We start from the raw sequence: 17,443 nt of genomic DNA on the forward strand, positions 1-17,443 counted from the left end.
ATTTTATTTTTAAATATTTTTATATCATTTTTACTAAATCTGCTTTTTTTAAGTCCTGTACTAAGGTCTAAACTTCTATTTTATTTGGTACAGTTTTTCTGTAATTGAAGACAGAACTGGCCTCAATAATTTATTTTTGGAAAGGTCGCAAAAGGATTTAAAGGAATTGAAGTTTATTAGAACTACAAAATTTAGCTTGTAAAAAGTTTTTCAAGTAAGTACACAAGATTCAGAATTTCCTAATTACTTCATCAACCGGTCTCTACCGGATCAAGTGTGGTATTCACATAATCTTTCAAAGGCACATACTTTTTTACTTCGCGGTCATGCTTTAAGTTTAAATTGGACAGGTTGAGAAAGTAGCCAGTCAAGTGAGGTCATCTCTAAGCCCAGTTTTGGATAATTTTTATTTATTTATTTATTTATTTATTTATTTATTTATTAGGGTGTTTTAGGGTGTTTAATTGGCCGTTTAATTTTATTCAGTGTTTTGTGGTCTCAATGAGATTAGAAGAAAGAACTCGTCAAAACAAGCATATCGTCGGCTACGCGGCCAAATGGCCGATCTGGTAAATACCCCTGTGGGGAAAATGGCTAGTAGCCACTTTCCCCGTTGGGGAAAATGGCAGATGAGCCTTTTTTTAAATTTTACAGGAGAAGCAAAAAACTGATTATCTGCTCCAATTTTTAATGTTCAGATTTCAAAATTTGAACCAAAGTTCAGCATGTTATTGCAGATAATTTGGTAGACTTAATTTTCTTTTAAACCTTAATATACAACTGTTGTAAGAAATTTAAAGGGAATTAATTCCACACTGAAAGAGTAAAACGTACAATACAATCGAAATTAAACCACTTATGCGATTATTTCCTGCTTTTCTTTGTTCAATTTAACTTGATAATTATATTTTATAATATAATTTTATTTTAATTCATCGTATTTTATAATATTTTTATTATTTTATTTTATTTAAATTAATATAATTTTATTCTTTTATTTGCACAATAGTAAACAATTTTGGCATTAAAAGCATTTTTTTCTTATTTCACATGACCCGGCGTCACTTCTAATTATAATCTCATGAATAGTTTTACTGATATTTACTATAAATTGCAATAATTAGTGAAGTAAAATCTAGCTCGGATACAACATAAAGCTTCTGGTCGCATGTCAAATATTTTAATAAAAAAATATATTTTTTACTATTTATTTAATTTTAAAATTATATCTATTTTAAAGAATTATTTGCATTATCATGCAAAATGCATGAAAAAGCTGTCACTTTGGAAAACAATATTGACGAAACTACAGCTTATTCTGATATTTTACTTCCTACTTAATGTTAGGTATTTTATTAAATTTATTAAAAATTTTTTTTTATATTTTTTATATTTTCGATATTTTCATTATTTTTAACATTTATTGCATTTAAAACAATTTTGGCATTATTCAGCAAGCGGGAATGCTGCCTGCTTGCCTGTAAGGGGGCGTGGCACTGCCTTACTTTTGCTCCCTGAACTCGCGATAGTGAGACATCTACTGAGAAAGTTGATACTTTTATGGTTATTTCTGATGCAGATTTTTACACTGAATGCATTGGAACAATAAAAAAAATTTGTCCGGAAATTCTCATCTGCCATTTTCCCCAACGGGGAAAGTGGCTACTAGCCATTTTCCCCACAGGGGTATTTACCAGATCGGCCATTTGGCCGCGTAGCCGACGATATATGAATATTCAAATTACATAACAATGAAATATGATACATGAGTATGGCTCGACCCGCTTAGTGCATTCCCCCTTTCTTATACAAGTGGTTTAACACATCAAGGATCCATAAATCAAAGGAAGAAGTATCTCTTTTCCTTTTGTTCCGAGCAATTTAAGCACTTGCCTAAAATTTCTTGTGAATGCAATTGGATGGTTCGAAAAAGCAGATGCTGCTAGAAACGGTGGCGCGCATTCGTAATTAATGGGTTTGGCGGTTAATAGTGGTAGCAAAGCTAGACATCATGCATTAAAACGAGGAAGCCGCGCTGCTTGCTTTAATTTGCATACATTAGCAAAGAAGAAAGCTAAATTTTAATTAAACGGTTCCATGTCGCTCTCCGACTCGAGCATGCCAAGATTTGTGAGTTGAGATTTTCTTCCAACAACTATATTTTGGTTAGGCAACGTCTTCTTTTGCATAATAATCACGTACACGTCTATATATAATAAGAAATGTTTATAAGATCTGTAGAAAAAACCCTGAAAATCACACCAAGATAACATTCCTCAACACCATTTTTATTTAAACTAACACGGGGACTGCGAGAGCATAAAAAAGATGCCCTTATCAATATTGAGATCGGTGGCAATATGTTATTATATAAAGTAACTATTTGCGCAACAAAATTAAATTTCACCATGTCCTCTGCTCACTCGGATATGTTTGCTACGATAAAAGCTCAGTGTGGCTGAATAGTGTTGACACCACTAATGGAAATCTTTCTGCAGGACCACGATAAATTATTTCATCTGCTGGAGCGACGCGTTTGGAAACACTATTTGCTGCTATTTGTTTTTGGGGCCCATTAGAGTCATTCTTTCTGATTTTTCTGGTGAATTATAGGCGTAAGTTAAAAAACCAGTTTTTAAAGATAGAAATCAATTTTGCATTTTAAATGATACTTACTTTCTATGATAAATCAGCCAGCAGTATTATTTACAGTTTCAAATTGAATTGGTTTTTGTTGGTAAAATCTTTTTCAATCAAATCTGAATGGAGCGAGAAAGAGACTCCGAAACCGTTTTGCTTTTTAATTTGATCATATTGTGTTAATATCTCTTTATGCACTTTTTATGCTCCAGGATTTCATGCTGCGGTGGGTAATATAATTAACAGTGGCCGACCAAATTTCGCCATTCAATTAATACAAAATTTATTTTACGCATATTTTCACCTGTAGCACCTCCAGCTGAGCATGTGGTCATCTCTTTTCATCTTTTAATTTAGAAAGTTTTCTTTCTCGCCGCTCGCAGCTCTGATTTTTACTTTCGGATCTGCGCGTTATACTCGCATTAGCATAGTAATTTTTAATGATTTAACTGCCAGACCGGTGGATGAATTACGAGCGTGTCCGTCCGTGTTTTTGCTCTGCTTGCTGTTGGGAGCGTCATTACGGTCGCCGCGAGACGCTTTTTTGAGGTGGAAATGTATATTGCCTGCGAGAGATGGAAAAAAAGAAGAGGTGTCCTGCTGCAGACGTACTGTTGACGTCTAACAAGATGCTTTTAACCCAATTGGATGCTGCCACATCTATCAAACGCACACAGAATCCGCTTCGAGGGAAGATGAGACGCCTGTTGGAACGGAAAGAAATTCCATTTTGCTGCTTTTAACGGATTTCATTCGGCCGCGATCATGGTTCACATATTAGAGATTCGCCTCAAATGAAAAGGTGTGCGCTCAGACGAAATTGGCAGTAGAAATCTCATTCAGTTTTAATTAAAAGCCTGGTGCGAGATGAGATGAATTGGAGAAAAAAGAAAAAGACGCACCTCTAATGGTTATAATATCCCTGTAAGAATGGGGCCGCTCAATTTTCCAATTTGGGCTATGTTTTTATATCATGTTATTATTTTGCACGTCTATTAGAAATTTAAAAATAGTGACAGTAGTGCATAATGAATTTCCAAAAATGGTCAAATATTGAAAGTTCTTTTTTAATAGTGCTATACCAAAAATTAGCCTCTTTGAATGGTATAGAAATACAAGATGATTATTGGTTAAAAATACTTTCTACATTAATTTTTTTACATAAATAATTTTTTAAATTTCGAAAATTAATTGTCGGAATACAAAATTTTTGTGATAAAATCCTGAAGCAAATTCTCTTATGAAATAAAATTTATAAATATCTCATAAATTATTTGAACTCTGATTTTTTTATAACTTCTGGATAATATTTAACAAATATATGTAAACAATTATTCTTATGATTGTTGTATTAATTTTTTAATATCAATGGTAAAGATTGTACACGTTGAAACTAAAAAAATGTATTCCAGTTTGAACTTGCATTGATAAACAAAATTAAAATACAATGAGATGAATTCACACTCCTTTAATTATGAAAGCAAAAATCAATAATATCATAACCTTTGCAAAGTGATCGCCCATTCAAATCAGGAGAATGTAAAAAGCAGCCCAGACAAAGAGTGAAAACAGGAATTAGAAAGAGGCTCGCTATTTTTGGCAGCCTACGCACATCATTTGGAATCAGGGTCCAGCAGCTTCTTGGCGTCGACTCCGCCCAGTTGGCCGATTTGCTGACCGAGTTGTTATTTATATTTTTTTCCTTCGCTTGAGATGAGAGAAAAAATGCTCGGGCGGCGCGCATCCAATTGAGCAGCAGGTACACGCTTCTTACTTTCTCCTCGAGGACTGAACCGCAGGTTCCCTGAGGGCCACGGCCTTGTCAGGGTCGATTCTCCTTCTTTGTTCTCCAGCAGATATCAGGGGTCCGAACACACTCACGGTGTGATGAGAACGATTTTCATGATGAATAATCAAATAGCTGGCGGTCAGTCTTTGTTGTAATTAAGTAAAAGACGGGCCACATCTTATATATGCGCTAAGTGTTGCATTACGAAAGTGAAACGCACCTGCTGAATAATGCCGTGCATTCCGGGAAATTATATAAAAAGCCGAGACATGTGATGACTTTTTCCACGCTCCTTATAATTATGGTGCAGCAGGAAAGTGGCGTTGAAAGAAATATTGGATTTGTAGAAAAGAAAATTATCCGTCCGTCCCTTGGTGTCCATTAGTATCTCTCAATTTGAGCCTAAGTTAAATACATAATTTTATTCCAAGTAATAGTCGAAAATTTCTCTTTTTTTTCTTTTTTAAATCAGAGACGTGTGATGTTTATTCTGGAATCGTAATTAAGTCAATTAGATTTTTGTTTAAAATATGGCTAAAGACAAGGCAGAACCATCTAGAATTTTTGGTTGATTGATTGTGCATTCCAGAAATTATAGCTTAAAGAGAACGTAAAATCAAATCAAACTTTCGCTCTCCAGAATAAAACTAGAAATCGAAAGTCAAATGAGTGAATTCTGATCTAGTTTGGGTTTGTTCGTCTTGAGCATCTCTTGAATATTCACCAAAATAAAAGCCGGTTTAGCGAGAAACCTAATAACATATTGCAAAATTTCTCTTCTCTAATTTGAAGCAAGATGACAAAAAATTAGCAACTAATTATGACAATCCTTGAAGGGAAACCAAGAAAATAAATTTTCTTCAAAAACCACCATTTTTTGCGTCTATTTATAAAGAATAATTATCCGTTGTGAAATTCAGTTTAAATAACAACTGTCCCGTTCAGCAAATACTAAACTAGTTCTGCAGCAAAAAGTTATCGCGTCACAAATTTCTCCTCATTGTCTGCAAAAAAAAAATCAGCTCATTAGCTCTTTTTTTCTACCTTCGAGCCGGGAGCGAATTAAAACTTAGTCAAACACATTAACCTAATTAAGTAAAAAATTTCCATGTATCATATACATGCGTTTAACGATGTTACCTCACAGATGATTTCCCTCTTGTGAGTTATTTGTTTAGGAGCGAGGCGTAAAAAGTTGACATAATCTTCATACAAAACCCGTCAGTCTAGAGAATTAGATAATTCCCATGCAGAGGTGGTAAGTGGCAATAACCATCACCAGAATTCGTAGTCGTAAAATCCATATAACGAGAAACTTTTTCTTCAAAAAAATCTTCCTAATACTAACCGTGCCGGTTGAGAGATTCGGTAATTTTCAAGGAGGCCAAGGCAGTTTTATGGCTGCAGTGCCGATACCACAACATAATGTATTTTTTACGCATCAAACCTGCTCAAACGAGCTTGATCGCACATCTTAATAATGCAAACAAAGTTCAAATGCTTAATAACAGTTTTATGAGAACCAAATTATTGCGCCAATATTCAATTAAAATTTATGCAAAAATTATTTTGCAACGGTCACGAGGGTCAATATGTTAAGAATTTTGCTGCCGATAGATTGTAAAGAAAGAAATTATGTTTCTCGTGAAAATACTCTCTTTTTTTAATTTCTCTAATAGTCAATTGATGTAGTTAATAGGAGTGCGCGAGAAAATTTCCACTTGCTTAATACCGAAATTAAATTAGAGATTAACAAATTTGTATTGCAGACAAATTGCCCTGAGAGAGAAATCGCGAGTGAGAAAAGCTAAAAGTCAACTTTCGGCTTGAAATAAATTTGTCCAGATTGACAAGTAATAGTTTAAAATGCGCGTGCACAGCAAAGCGGCATAGACGTACACGAGAGATGGCTGTAAATTTTGTTTCTCACATCTCGGTTAGGATTACGATCCATTATTATTATTATACCGAATTTGCTCTTAACTCTGAAATTACACGTCTGGCAAATTGTCGAGGTGTATTACTTTCTTTTTGCGTCTTGTCGGTGATGGATTGTTTTGATAGGGGTTCTTGCAATGCTGCAACACGATCGCATGTTGAGCGGGCAATTCGCTGCAGGAAACAAAAAGAATAATAGCATAATTATAGCAGCGCGAAAAGTGATTGCATTACAGCTAAATTTATTATTTGTGTAACTTAAATGGTACAGATAGAAAGTTAATATGTATTAAATCGTCAAAAATGAAGTTGAAATATAAATGATGGAGGAAGAAAATTGAAAGTAAAACAAATTTAATTGGGGAAGAGAAACTGATACTTTTTTTTATCTTGAATTATGTGACCTGTGTTATGTGATATGTCACCGGATTACGAAACAGCATCACGCAAAAAGGTCTTAAATTGCACATGCTGGTTTTCCTACTGCGAAGGCGTTGTGATTCACCGTGTACCCAAACGCAAAATTTCTCCAGCTGCAAAGAAAGTAGTGCTTCTATTAAAGTGCCTGCGTTGGCCGTTTTGTCAATTGAAATGCAAAGACTAACGTGTAAAAGTAAGAGTCTTATTCCTTCTGACAACAAGCATGATATAATTTTTTATTACTGCAGAGTGCTCGTGACCTTCCATTTAAAGCCGTGCATTTTTCATACGTGCAGGAGAAAATAAAACAAAGCAATTGAGAGATGGGGGAGAGAAATGATGAGTTGTCTAGTGCATTTTAAAGTGACGGTAATTCGCCGATTATGCACAGCTATGTGATTACGTGTACGACGAAGAATAATAAATTCAGCGGGAGAGGAACAATTTTATTTTGAGCCCGCGTAATCACAAGGTGCTTCATAAAGCTGTGCCTTGAGGCCTTTGATCTGTCATGTCAGAATTCTATTGCCATTATTTATTGCACATTTAGGCGGCTACCGAGAGCCCTAGGAGCCCATTGTGCGTGCACGCGCGAACCACTTCATATGAGCAGCTAGAGATGTAATTTTATTATACACAACTTTCTTTCTAGTGAATTTATGCGTTAGTTCAACACCTATCGGCAATGTGAGTCCTTTTGACACAATGGCTTTAGTGAGACGCTTTTGAATAATAGATTTATAAACGTGGGTGCGATAAAGGCGGTGCTGCTTTCAGTGTTATGGTTATGATTTAAGTGCGGCGCCTTAGAAGTATAAATCAATAAATTCTTTGGAGGAAATTTCGCCTCCAGAATACGCATATAAATTTTGGTGTTTTGCTGATGAACTCTCTCTAAATTTATGGTGTTAACAAGCCCAATAATAAAAACCGATGCTCTGCTACCTAAGAGCATATTTATTGCTTAAAAATTATCAAAAAATGGAGAGGTAATTGATAAAAAAAAAAACTGTAAACTGCAAGTATAATTATTCATATTTTTGGCCATTTTTATTCTTTTTATTTGTTGAAGCATCAAACATAACATATTTTTTTAAACAAAACAAGCAAATAAAACAAATGGGTTTTAATTTTTATTAATTTTGTGTACTTGTTGTGAAATTGATTTCATGTGCTAAATGCATTGCATAAAAATTTAAACCCTATTTCTCTCCCGCTAGGAAAACAAAAAGCTCTTGTTTGTATAAACCTTAGCATTTTATGGTTTAGGAAAGTTCAGTTGTGACCAGCTCCGCCCCGCATATACTAAAATATTAAGCAATACTGTCGTCCTGCAGGTTTCGCATTTCAAAATATAAAGCCGGCTTGCACCAAGAGTTGCGTTGCATCGGACAAGTTATTTAAATTTACACCGCCAAAGTAAACATCTGCATAACATTGCATTATTGTGGTACAAATGAACCAATTGTGTGTAATTAATTAATCAAAAACATTGGACTATATAAAAGAAAGCTCTCTTTCTTGTGTGTCTCTCACATAATTTTGGTCGCAGAGGCTGACAAAGAATGTTGCACTTTTGTAACTACAAGTGCAGGAAGTTCATAAAAGTAGATGAACGCGTCCAGTTTTTCAATCGACCAGGAAAAACTGGCTCGTTTGTCTCCAGGAGATGGAGAGCAGATGCCAGCCGAGTGCATTTCAAAGTGCGAGGGAAAGTTTTGACATCCGCGCGCGCTCTCGGGATATGCAGTCTTTGAAACCAAATGTGTGCGTGCGTGTGTCGACGCTTGTTTCCAGCGTTTACTTTTTTTTTTGTCACCGTGTTGATTCAGATTCACTCATTTGGAGAGGCGAAAATGACTCTCGCAGAATTAACACTTCATTTTCACAGATAATCTCCTAAAGTGGTCCTGTCCCGTGTCTGTACAAAAGATTAGAAACTTGATTCTGCTTTATGGATCAGATTTTCAACCTGTTTCACAGTTTTTCACTTCAGTAACCGCCTACTCACCCAGATAATTAATTTACATTTTATTCAATTAAAATTGTTGCAATTATTTTTATTTGCCTTTTATTTGGCAATGGGAAGAAGTAATTAGATTGTAATTAACTTGAGCTTCTCTATAATTAACAAGGTGTTGCTCATTTTTTCTACACTGAAAGGTTGTTTCGTCAAAGCTTTCAAAGTGCATAAAAAACGTTTTCATTGCAAAAATACAGTAAGGCCAAAAGTCTGGTGCTAATTGCTCTACAAGTTCAGTGAGTGTAAAATTTGGGTTGTTTCTTGTTGTGAGTAATTGCAAAATGAATGCCCTTTCGCATAACGCAAAACAAATATTGCAGATTTTTCTGGCTTTTACGCTAATTCAATCAGCGACGTGCTAACAGCTAATGTTCGAATCGCTATAATTTCTTCGGCCAAGAACTCATCTGCAAATTATCTTAATTTAAGCCTTTCAAATTAGTCTTATTTATAGAGCCATCTACAGATTTTTGCGCCAATATCGTTTTTAACTTTCTATTCAACAAAACATACTGATTAAGAATTCATTTGTTTTGTGCTCCTTGGCCGTTTCGGCGCAATCGTGCTGGCGTCTTTATCACGACGAGATTAAGGTTGAGTCTCGCCTTCAGGCTGCCCATCTCTGTTTTTCTCAAGAGGTCACACACCAATTGATCGCAACATAGATTCGCGTCGTTCACCAAACACCGTCTCCGTGCTCCTTCTCGGAAACTTTTTACGCGGCAAAAAACAAGATTGCCATCTCTCTATTTGGTCTCCCGAACAACTAATGGTGCTCATAAAAATCCTCAGGCCGCATCAGACACTATTTTACCATATTGATTGTGGCGCCCGGTATATTTACATGAAAAAGGTCGCGTTTATGGCCAAATTTCTTTGCAATTTGAATAATAAAACTTTCCACTAAAATAATATCTCTAATACGCCAGAGGTGAATTTTTCACGCATCATGACACTAAATCTTCTATGACAACCGCATTTTGTGTGTCCGGAAATGTTTCCAGTAAATAGGCACTTTACAACTAAATAGGAAGCACTCATTCAAGAAAAAAAAATATAAAAACAGCTCAATTTTCTTCACACGCTGAAGCTCAATTTATGTTGATCTTTGCGATTTAATACACATACGCATACGCATGACGGTGCATAATTTTTGTTTATCTTTTATAATGTTCACGGAATATGAAAAGAAATTTTACTTTTTACTGGCGCAAATTAAATGATCAATTTAAAAAATTTCCAATTTGGCAAAGTTCAATATTTAAATTGCCAAAGTAAGATAGAAATCAAATTGGTGGCCCAAGGCCTTATTCGCGCGAATCTCGCCTCTATCTTGCATTGTTAAATTAATAGACTAATGAGCGGCACTAATATTAAAGCGTGAGCGTTAAATCCATCGCCCCATCTTTAGCGCGACTTTCCAACGTTGCACAAACACAATTGGCTAAATTAACAGGCGCCAAACTGCGAGATGTAAAGCCTGGCAGGCTCATATCCTACACTCTGTTGCAGGCGGCTGTCAATTATGTTTAATTGAAAGTTAATTTAATGAATTGATAGATTGTGATTTGACAAATTCGCCCAACAATAGAGACAGTTTATTATTATGTGCGCATGAATTATGCAACAATTAAATTCAACTAAAAAAAATCAAATTTTTTATTTTAGTTTTGGAGAATAAAATCTTTGGCTATTTTACTTTATATAATGTATGGTTAACTCAAATCTCTTCTTCTTATACAACTGGACCGAAAGTGCCCAGTCACGATGTAACGACTCCAGACAATGGCCTAAACTTTGAATCACCTACACGTGCGACTTTTATTATCAAGAGAGGTAAATGTGCCCTTTAATTTGCCTAAGCATACATAGGATTATATTATTATCCTCATATCTGCATCTTTACGTGTCGCTTATTATGCTAATCACTTCTATTGTTGCCACTTTTTAATTTGCTCTTCTTAACAGTGTGCGAGGCGTCGCTTGAATATTTTCATCGCTTGGCACCGTGCGTTATTAAATTCTTTATCCTCGCCTTACAACTTCATGGATGTATAAACTGCTTTATGTACATTTTTATACAGTGTGTGTGTGTGTGTGTGTGTGTGTGAACGTACTCAAAGTCGGCTGCTGTCGATCGCTGTTTTGCATATTAATACGATCAAGTGGCGCGTTTATGGGAGGAAAGTGAAATGAACGTGAAACATAATATCAATTCTTTCTTAATTAGCTGCAGACATTTTTTGATTCTCCACTTGCTGATTGCTATGCGGAATAGCCTCCCAAAAGAAAGTGATTGTTTTAATGCGAATCATGTGCGAATTTGAATGTCTGCATGCAAGCGCTCACGGCCCTTGTTTGCGAGATACTAAATCGGTGCAAGTTAACACAATCACATAATTTCATCTCGTGTTTGCGTGCACTGCGTGTCACCTATTACAAAATTACCTTTATTAATAAGTTTGTTGACGTTTTTTTTTTCAAAGTATGTAATTGCTAAATAAAGTGCTTTCTAATTTTTAATTTACAAGATAAATAGCACATATTAACACATTTTTAATTTTATCCCTGAACACAATGGAACTAAATTGTCATTATGAAATGGGCTCCTATTTGTGCTGTATGAACAAATTTTAAACTGTTGAAAAATCGTATTTTGTATAAAATGAAATTATTAGGAAAATATTGATAGATTATCCAAGCTCTTGCAAAGTTTATACGTGCGCATGGATCGGATAAATTTCATTTAGCAATTATCATAAATCTAGTCAAATGAAATGTATTACAAAACACTTGGACACAAAGGGAAATCTTTTATTTTAATTTGGTAATGTTGTAAGTAATGAGATACAACACCTTTCCAACGCAAAGGTTCGGCCGTGTGTGTGATCAAATACCACATACGTATGTGCATTCGGCAAATTTGCAAACCTACACGCCAGGGTCAATCAAGTCAGAGTGAGAGGCTGCAAGGAAAGAGACAGTTAAAATGAAGATGATGTCAGAGGCGGCGCTAATAAGTACCGTATATAATTCAGCAAACTTAATCTCATACCAAACAAAATATTCGAGTGTCCAGTGGAGAAATTCTGGTTTGTTCCTTGCTATAAAAGCGCATGTGGTTTAGTTGACTGCGTAGCCATCGAATAAATATATAGCAGGAGAGAAAAAGAGAGATGTATCTCCCATATGTTATACTGCTTCACCCAGTCGCGTTAAAAAGTAGATGCGTCAGGAATTTCTGATTTCACCTTCATACCTAGTTGTTTGGGCTCCAATTCTTGTTTTATGTGATGAGCTGGAAAGTTGAAAAGCGCGTGTGTTAAAAAGTGTTTCGGGTGGACTGGCGAGAGGACCAAACGCCAGTGGCGATCCGCGCTCAGGATTATTAGATTTCGCTCTCTATAATGCGTTCGCAGGCAAATGTCTTCCTTGCACAACATCTGACCGCCAGTTATATATATAAAAGTGAGCAGTCCTCTTAATTGGCCTGCATTAATTCACCATGGGACGCTTAGACATTCCGCCGGGAAGAAAGAAAGTTCACATCACTTTCCATCACAGTTCGCGCTTTTGACATATTACTATTAATGATGGCGGTGCTTTTATTTTTTGCTTTGAAAATTGCCCAAGCCAACTTTTGCTTTCAACATTTAAGTCACAAACAACACTTCTTATTTTAATAATCGGATAATCACAATGCTGTAATAAAAGGCTTGACCCCAATGGACCGTCTGCAGTTTTTTATTTAAATATAATAGCGTCAACTGAAGATGCAGATTTTTTCCTCAGCGAAGCAACCTCGCTTTTATAAAATAAGGCTGGCATTTTCACAACAACAATAACCTCTCACATTTATATTTGGGTGAGGAATAAATAAAAGGCGCAACCGTGCCGTGGACGTTTTAATTCCTAGCATCTTACCATATTGGACCCGGTTTATTTATTGCCATCCTGTCGGAGCGGCCCAGTGAAATGTTGAAATTGAAAGTTGAGAGCGTAATAAACCTGGTGCGGATAATGCGAAAAGCGTTTTGGAGAAATGTGGAGCAAAAACACTGGCGCAGCACATCCTTTCGGCTTTGGCAGTCGATAAAATCGTTCGGAGAAAGAGCAGAGGAGAGATACCAACCGCCAAATTGTAAAAGAGAAGATTGTCTTCTGCAATTTGCACCTTAGAAATTTTTATCTGGCGATGAGCATCGCATTAGCTGCGCGAAGATTAATTGCGCGCAATGCGCAATTCACTTTTACGAGCCGAAATCAAGAACGGGGTTTTAATTGCTGGTCGTTTTTAACACAACGAAAGTGCTAATGCGGCAGTTTAAATTGCAAAAAAATTTAAGCCGGCCGGTGCATCGCAGTGTCGGCATACGGGTAATGAGCGTGTGGAATTTATGGTACTATCAATTATCATTTTTTAATTGCACCTATAGCTATCTCTTCTCAACTGCAGCTGGAATTTCTGAAGCTGAGCAGAATTCCAACAAGATGCAATCTCTCTCTGTATTCCTCAATGTTATTGATACATTTTCTAATTTAAAATCAAACAGGAATAAACGACCGGTTAGAAAATGAAAGCTGCAAGGTGCAACCGCAATTGCGAAGCCCAAAAAACCCGAATTGGAAATTTCCCTTTTGAATATTATATTATGCACACAATCAAAAGTTTTTGATCCTGATGTTACACAAACTTTTGGTCTCGAGATTGGCTATTAAAAATTATGTTGTTATTGTCGCCGCACAAAATCGAAAGTAATATACGGTGGGTGCATTGTGAGCAGGAAAACCAAGATTCTATTGGCCATTTCTCGACCCTTTTTTGTCGAGTGCCGTGAGTGCGTTCTCATGTGTGCGCCATCAATTCCGTCCACAGAATCGGAATGCAAGATGAGTGGACGCATGCAGCTCTTATAGAGAACTTTCACTTGGTATGCAACAAGTGCCCAGTTGAGTTCTTCATGCCGTGCGTAACAATACGAAGCTGTTAAATTCAATTACTCTGCGACCATAGTACGGAAGCAAAATATAAAAATTTTGATGGCAAAAAGAGCATTAAATGCTTCTCATTGAAAGCATACTGTTTGAAAGCAAATTATATTTGTGCCAAAATATGAAAGAGGTTTTTGACTTTTGACCCACAAACGGTACAAATAAAAACAAGCCTGATAAAATTTTGTCACCACAAAGAAAGCAAATTTTGCTGGAAGTATCCAAGGTCACTGGGATTATTTTGCAATAATTTCACATAACTGACCATCTCTCCTAGAGGTTAGGGAGTCCCAAATCCTAAATCTATTCATAATTGCTGAGCAGGTTTTCTTGTGCCGTTACGCAAAGCTTGGGTCATCTTTTCTCGCTAGTCGACTGTAAATCCTTGCATTATCTCAACTCACAGCAGTAGTTTGATAAATGAGAGGAAAATAAAAACGGCAATCGTTTGCTTAAATGATCTCTTGTTTGCGCTTGCCAAAGCCTATTATTTATTATAAATTATTTTATAATTATATATCTTTTTAATATTACTCACGTCAACAGAATCAAAGAATATAAATTGATTTAAGCAAGTTTCTCTCCACCAAGTATGAGTAAAAAGTGATTGTCTTGAAAATTAAAACTTCTTGAAATTGGTCTAAAAAAAATCTTTCAATGGCATTTTCGCACCAGTGAGTGCAGAGTGCGCAGACATCTGTTTGTTTGTGCACATCTGCACTAGAGAAATTGCCGGTGCAAATCTTGTATCCGGCGTGCAGAGTAGAGAAAACATTTCATACATTTTCACATTCCCTTCGACTATGGAGTCCATTGTGCAGCATCTGCAAATCTCAAAGGAGTAGCTAGCGCGGAGCAGCGCATCAGGTGCGCACGATCTGGAAATATCAGCTCTCTAATGAAATCTGACTTCACTTGCATTTTATTGGAAATTTAACACTGACTTTGAGTGGAGGCTGGGCAATTTTTTCTCCCCTTCCTCTCGCAAACTTAGCTATTCAACAAGAGTAACGCATCTATAATTTATAAATTAATATACAAATAATTTGCATTTAAAAAAAAAATCGGTATTCTATTTAAGTATATCTTGAAGAGAATTAATTTTAAATTAAGAGCTGAAAATCTGATGACGTTTTAAGTGCAGAATATAAATAATTTATTAAATTTGTTTTATTCTCAAATAATTTTATTTTATTGAATTATCATCATCATCACAGGGAATGATAGAACTGAATTTTAAACATTTATAAATTATAAAAATAAATTTCTATTAAATAGAACATCGGTGCATATTTCTTCTTATGTGCTCATAAAACATTTTTCTGCTACAGTTTAAAATGGGATAGAATCTTTAAATTTAAAAATTGTTAAAACACTGCACGAAGTTGCGCAAATATTGGGGTTTCTTCTCAGTGATGCTGTATGTCGGATTACAAAAAAGTAATTTTCTTTTTTCACTGCTTATCTTACTTCATGTTCTCAAAGGAGAACGTGCTGGAAGAATCAAATGAACTCTCAAATTTTCAATGTTTTTGTTCTGCTCGCGGCGGCCGTTTCATCAGCACTCGGCTCATCATTTCGCACTTCCTCAAGCGATTGAAACCAAGCAGACAAAGGTCTCGTCATCCGTCGAACTCTGGCAGGCACAAAAAAAAAAAAGATCGAGCATTTTCGCATTTCATTCTGCAGGCGCGCCGAATGGAAAAGAAATAACACGTTATGCATTTGCAGAGCGCGTAACAGTTTTGCGCGCGTCTCGTCATTGACGCAGCTTATGACTGTGCAGATATGCAAGCATATTCACTTTCTATCCAAACGGCAGATAGAACATCATTAGCGGTAATGAGGACATTTTTAATTTTAATTCTTCGCAGTGAAATGCAATAATTGCCCATGAATCAAAAAATGCTGTGGGATCAAAAAGAAATTTGATCGATTTTCGCGTTGCTAATTTCAATTCGTATACATATAATGACGCTGCTCGAGGTGTGTGTCGAGCAAAAAAGGAAAGAAGCTGCGCGAGCGGTCATGCGAAAAATACATAAATATAAATCAGTCTGCTCGTCATTAAAATAAATTAAAAACATTTCTTTGCTCAACACAGATGGATTTTTTTTGCCTCTGCAAGAAATTAAATTTCACCTGAACGACTCGAAAGAGTGCAGTGTTGCGAAAGGGGTGTTACATTAAGAGGTTTTTTGTGCTAAATTGTAGTCTGCCTGGATTACGAATTTTTCGGCGCTAGAGGCACTTTTCGCGCTTATGCATAGCGTGCCAATTGCCCGTCGCTGTCCAGGGGCCAACTCGTGACACCGGAATGTGTGTTTGTGTAACGCTCATCAACTTTTGGGCGCGCATATACACATGCGATGTTTCCTCTTTTTATGTTAATCTCACTTCTGGTTTCCCCGTGAAAGTTCACCTTTTTAAGAACAAGAGCCAAAATTTATAAACGGAAAATTTGCAGCATCAATTCGTAACATATTTATAAACTTCTCTAATTTTTTCAGAAGTAATTACAAGTTGAATTTGCACGTTCTCTAATTGCTCGACTAATTGTGTGTTTGCACGTAGGTACCGCGATGAATTTGTTTAATTTCGGAAATTTCACTTCATGACCACCTACGTGCCAGGGCTGTGTGAATCCACCATCAGCAAATTAAACCATAGAGCGAGTACATTTTTGCACGCGGCGGTCGTAAAATTTCATTTTTGGCGGTGAGCGATTTATTGGCGGCGCGTCGTGATTTTTTCGCTAACATATTCCGCACGCATTTGTTCTTGGGTTATGCAACGCGTCAGGCGCAGCAGGAATCGGCGTGTGTTTTTATGGTCCACTCGCCCACCTCCATGATGATGAATGTTTGCTGCCGAACAATAAAGAAAATGAGGAAACTATCAAATATGCAAGTGGATCACGCTGTAGACAGTTAGCTCGTTAAAACTGAAATAAATTTTTACACGTTGAAAATGAACCCTTATATCAATGAAATTAAAATGCTTCCATTATCTTTTGTGGTAAATAATGAATGAACTTCTAAATAGAGTCATAAGGCATAATTATTAAATACTGGTATAATTCAGTAAACCCTTATTGCTTTGTTTTATTTTAAGTTATTAAGAAGTAAAGTTTTCGCGCATAATATCACATGACTCCTGGTTTAAAATTTATTGTGTATTTATTATTTTTATCGCTTGCTACATTTTTGCGTAAAATCTATTGAAAAATTTTGTTAATTCTCTTGAAATAATTGAAACGAAAAATTAAACCATTGTATCTGTAATGGTGAGCAGAAAAAGAAGAAATTACGTGTGTGCATTATGTGTTGGTGTGGAGGACAAGTGAAATGATGGGTTCAAAAATCGAGCACCGAGAAAGAGGAGGAGAGAGAAAGAGATCCCACCCTTTACAATGAGAGCCGCCGCCAAGGATCCGAGCATGGAGAAAGTGAAGCACTGGCGCGCTGCCGCCTTTTGTGCGACTAAAACACACACGCTGCTATACATTAACACACACACAGGGGGGACGATTTTATATTTGAAACACATAAGAGCAGTGGTGATGGACTCGCGGCGGCAGCGGTGAAAAAAAAACGAGCGTGTGGCGGGGATCATTTCTTTATTCTTTCTCTCTCTAAAAT

The sequence above is a fragment of the Neocloeon triangulifer genome, unplaced genomic scaffold, assembly GCF_031216515.1.
Source record: "Neocloeon triangulifer isolate White Clay Creek 2 clone unplaced genomic scaffold, ASM3121651v1 ptg000020l, whole genome shotgun sequence".
Classification (NCBI taxonomy): Eukaryota; Metazoa; Arthropoda; class Insecta; order Ephemeroptera; family Baetidae; genus Neocloeon; species Neocloeon triangulifer.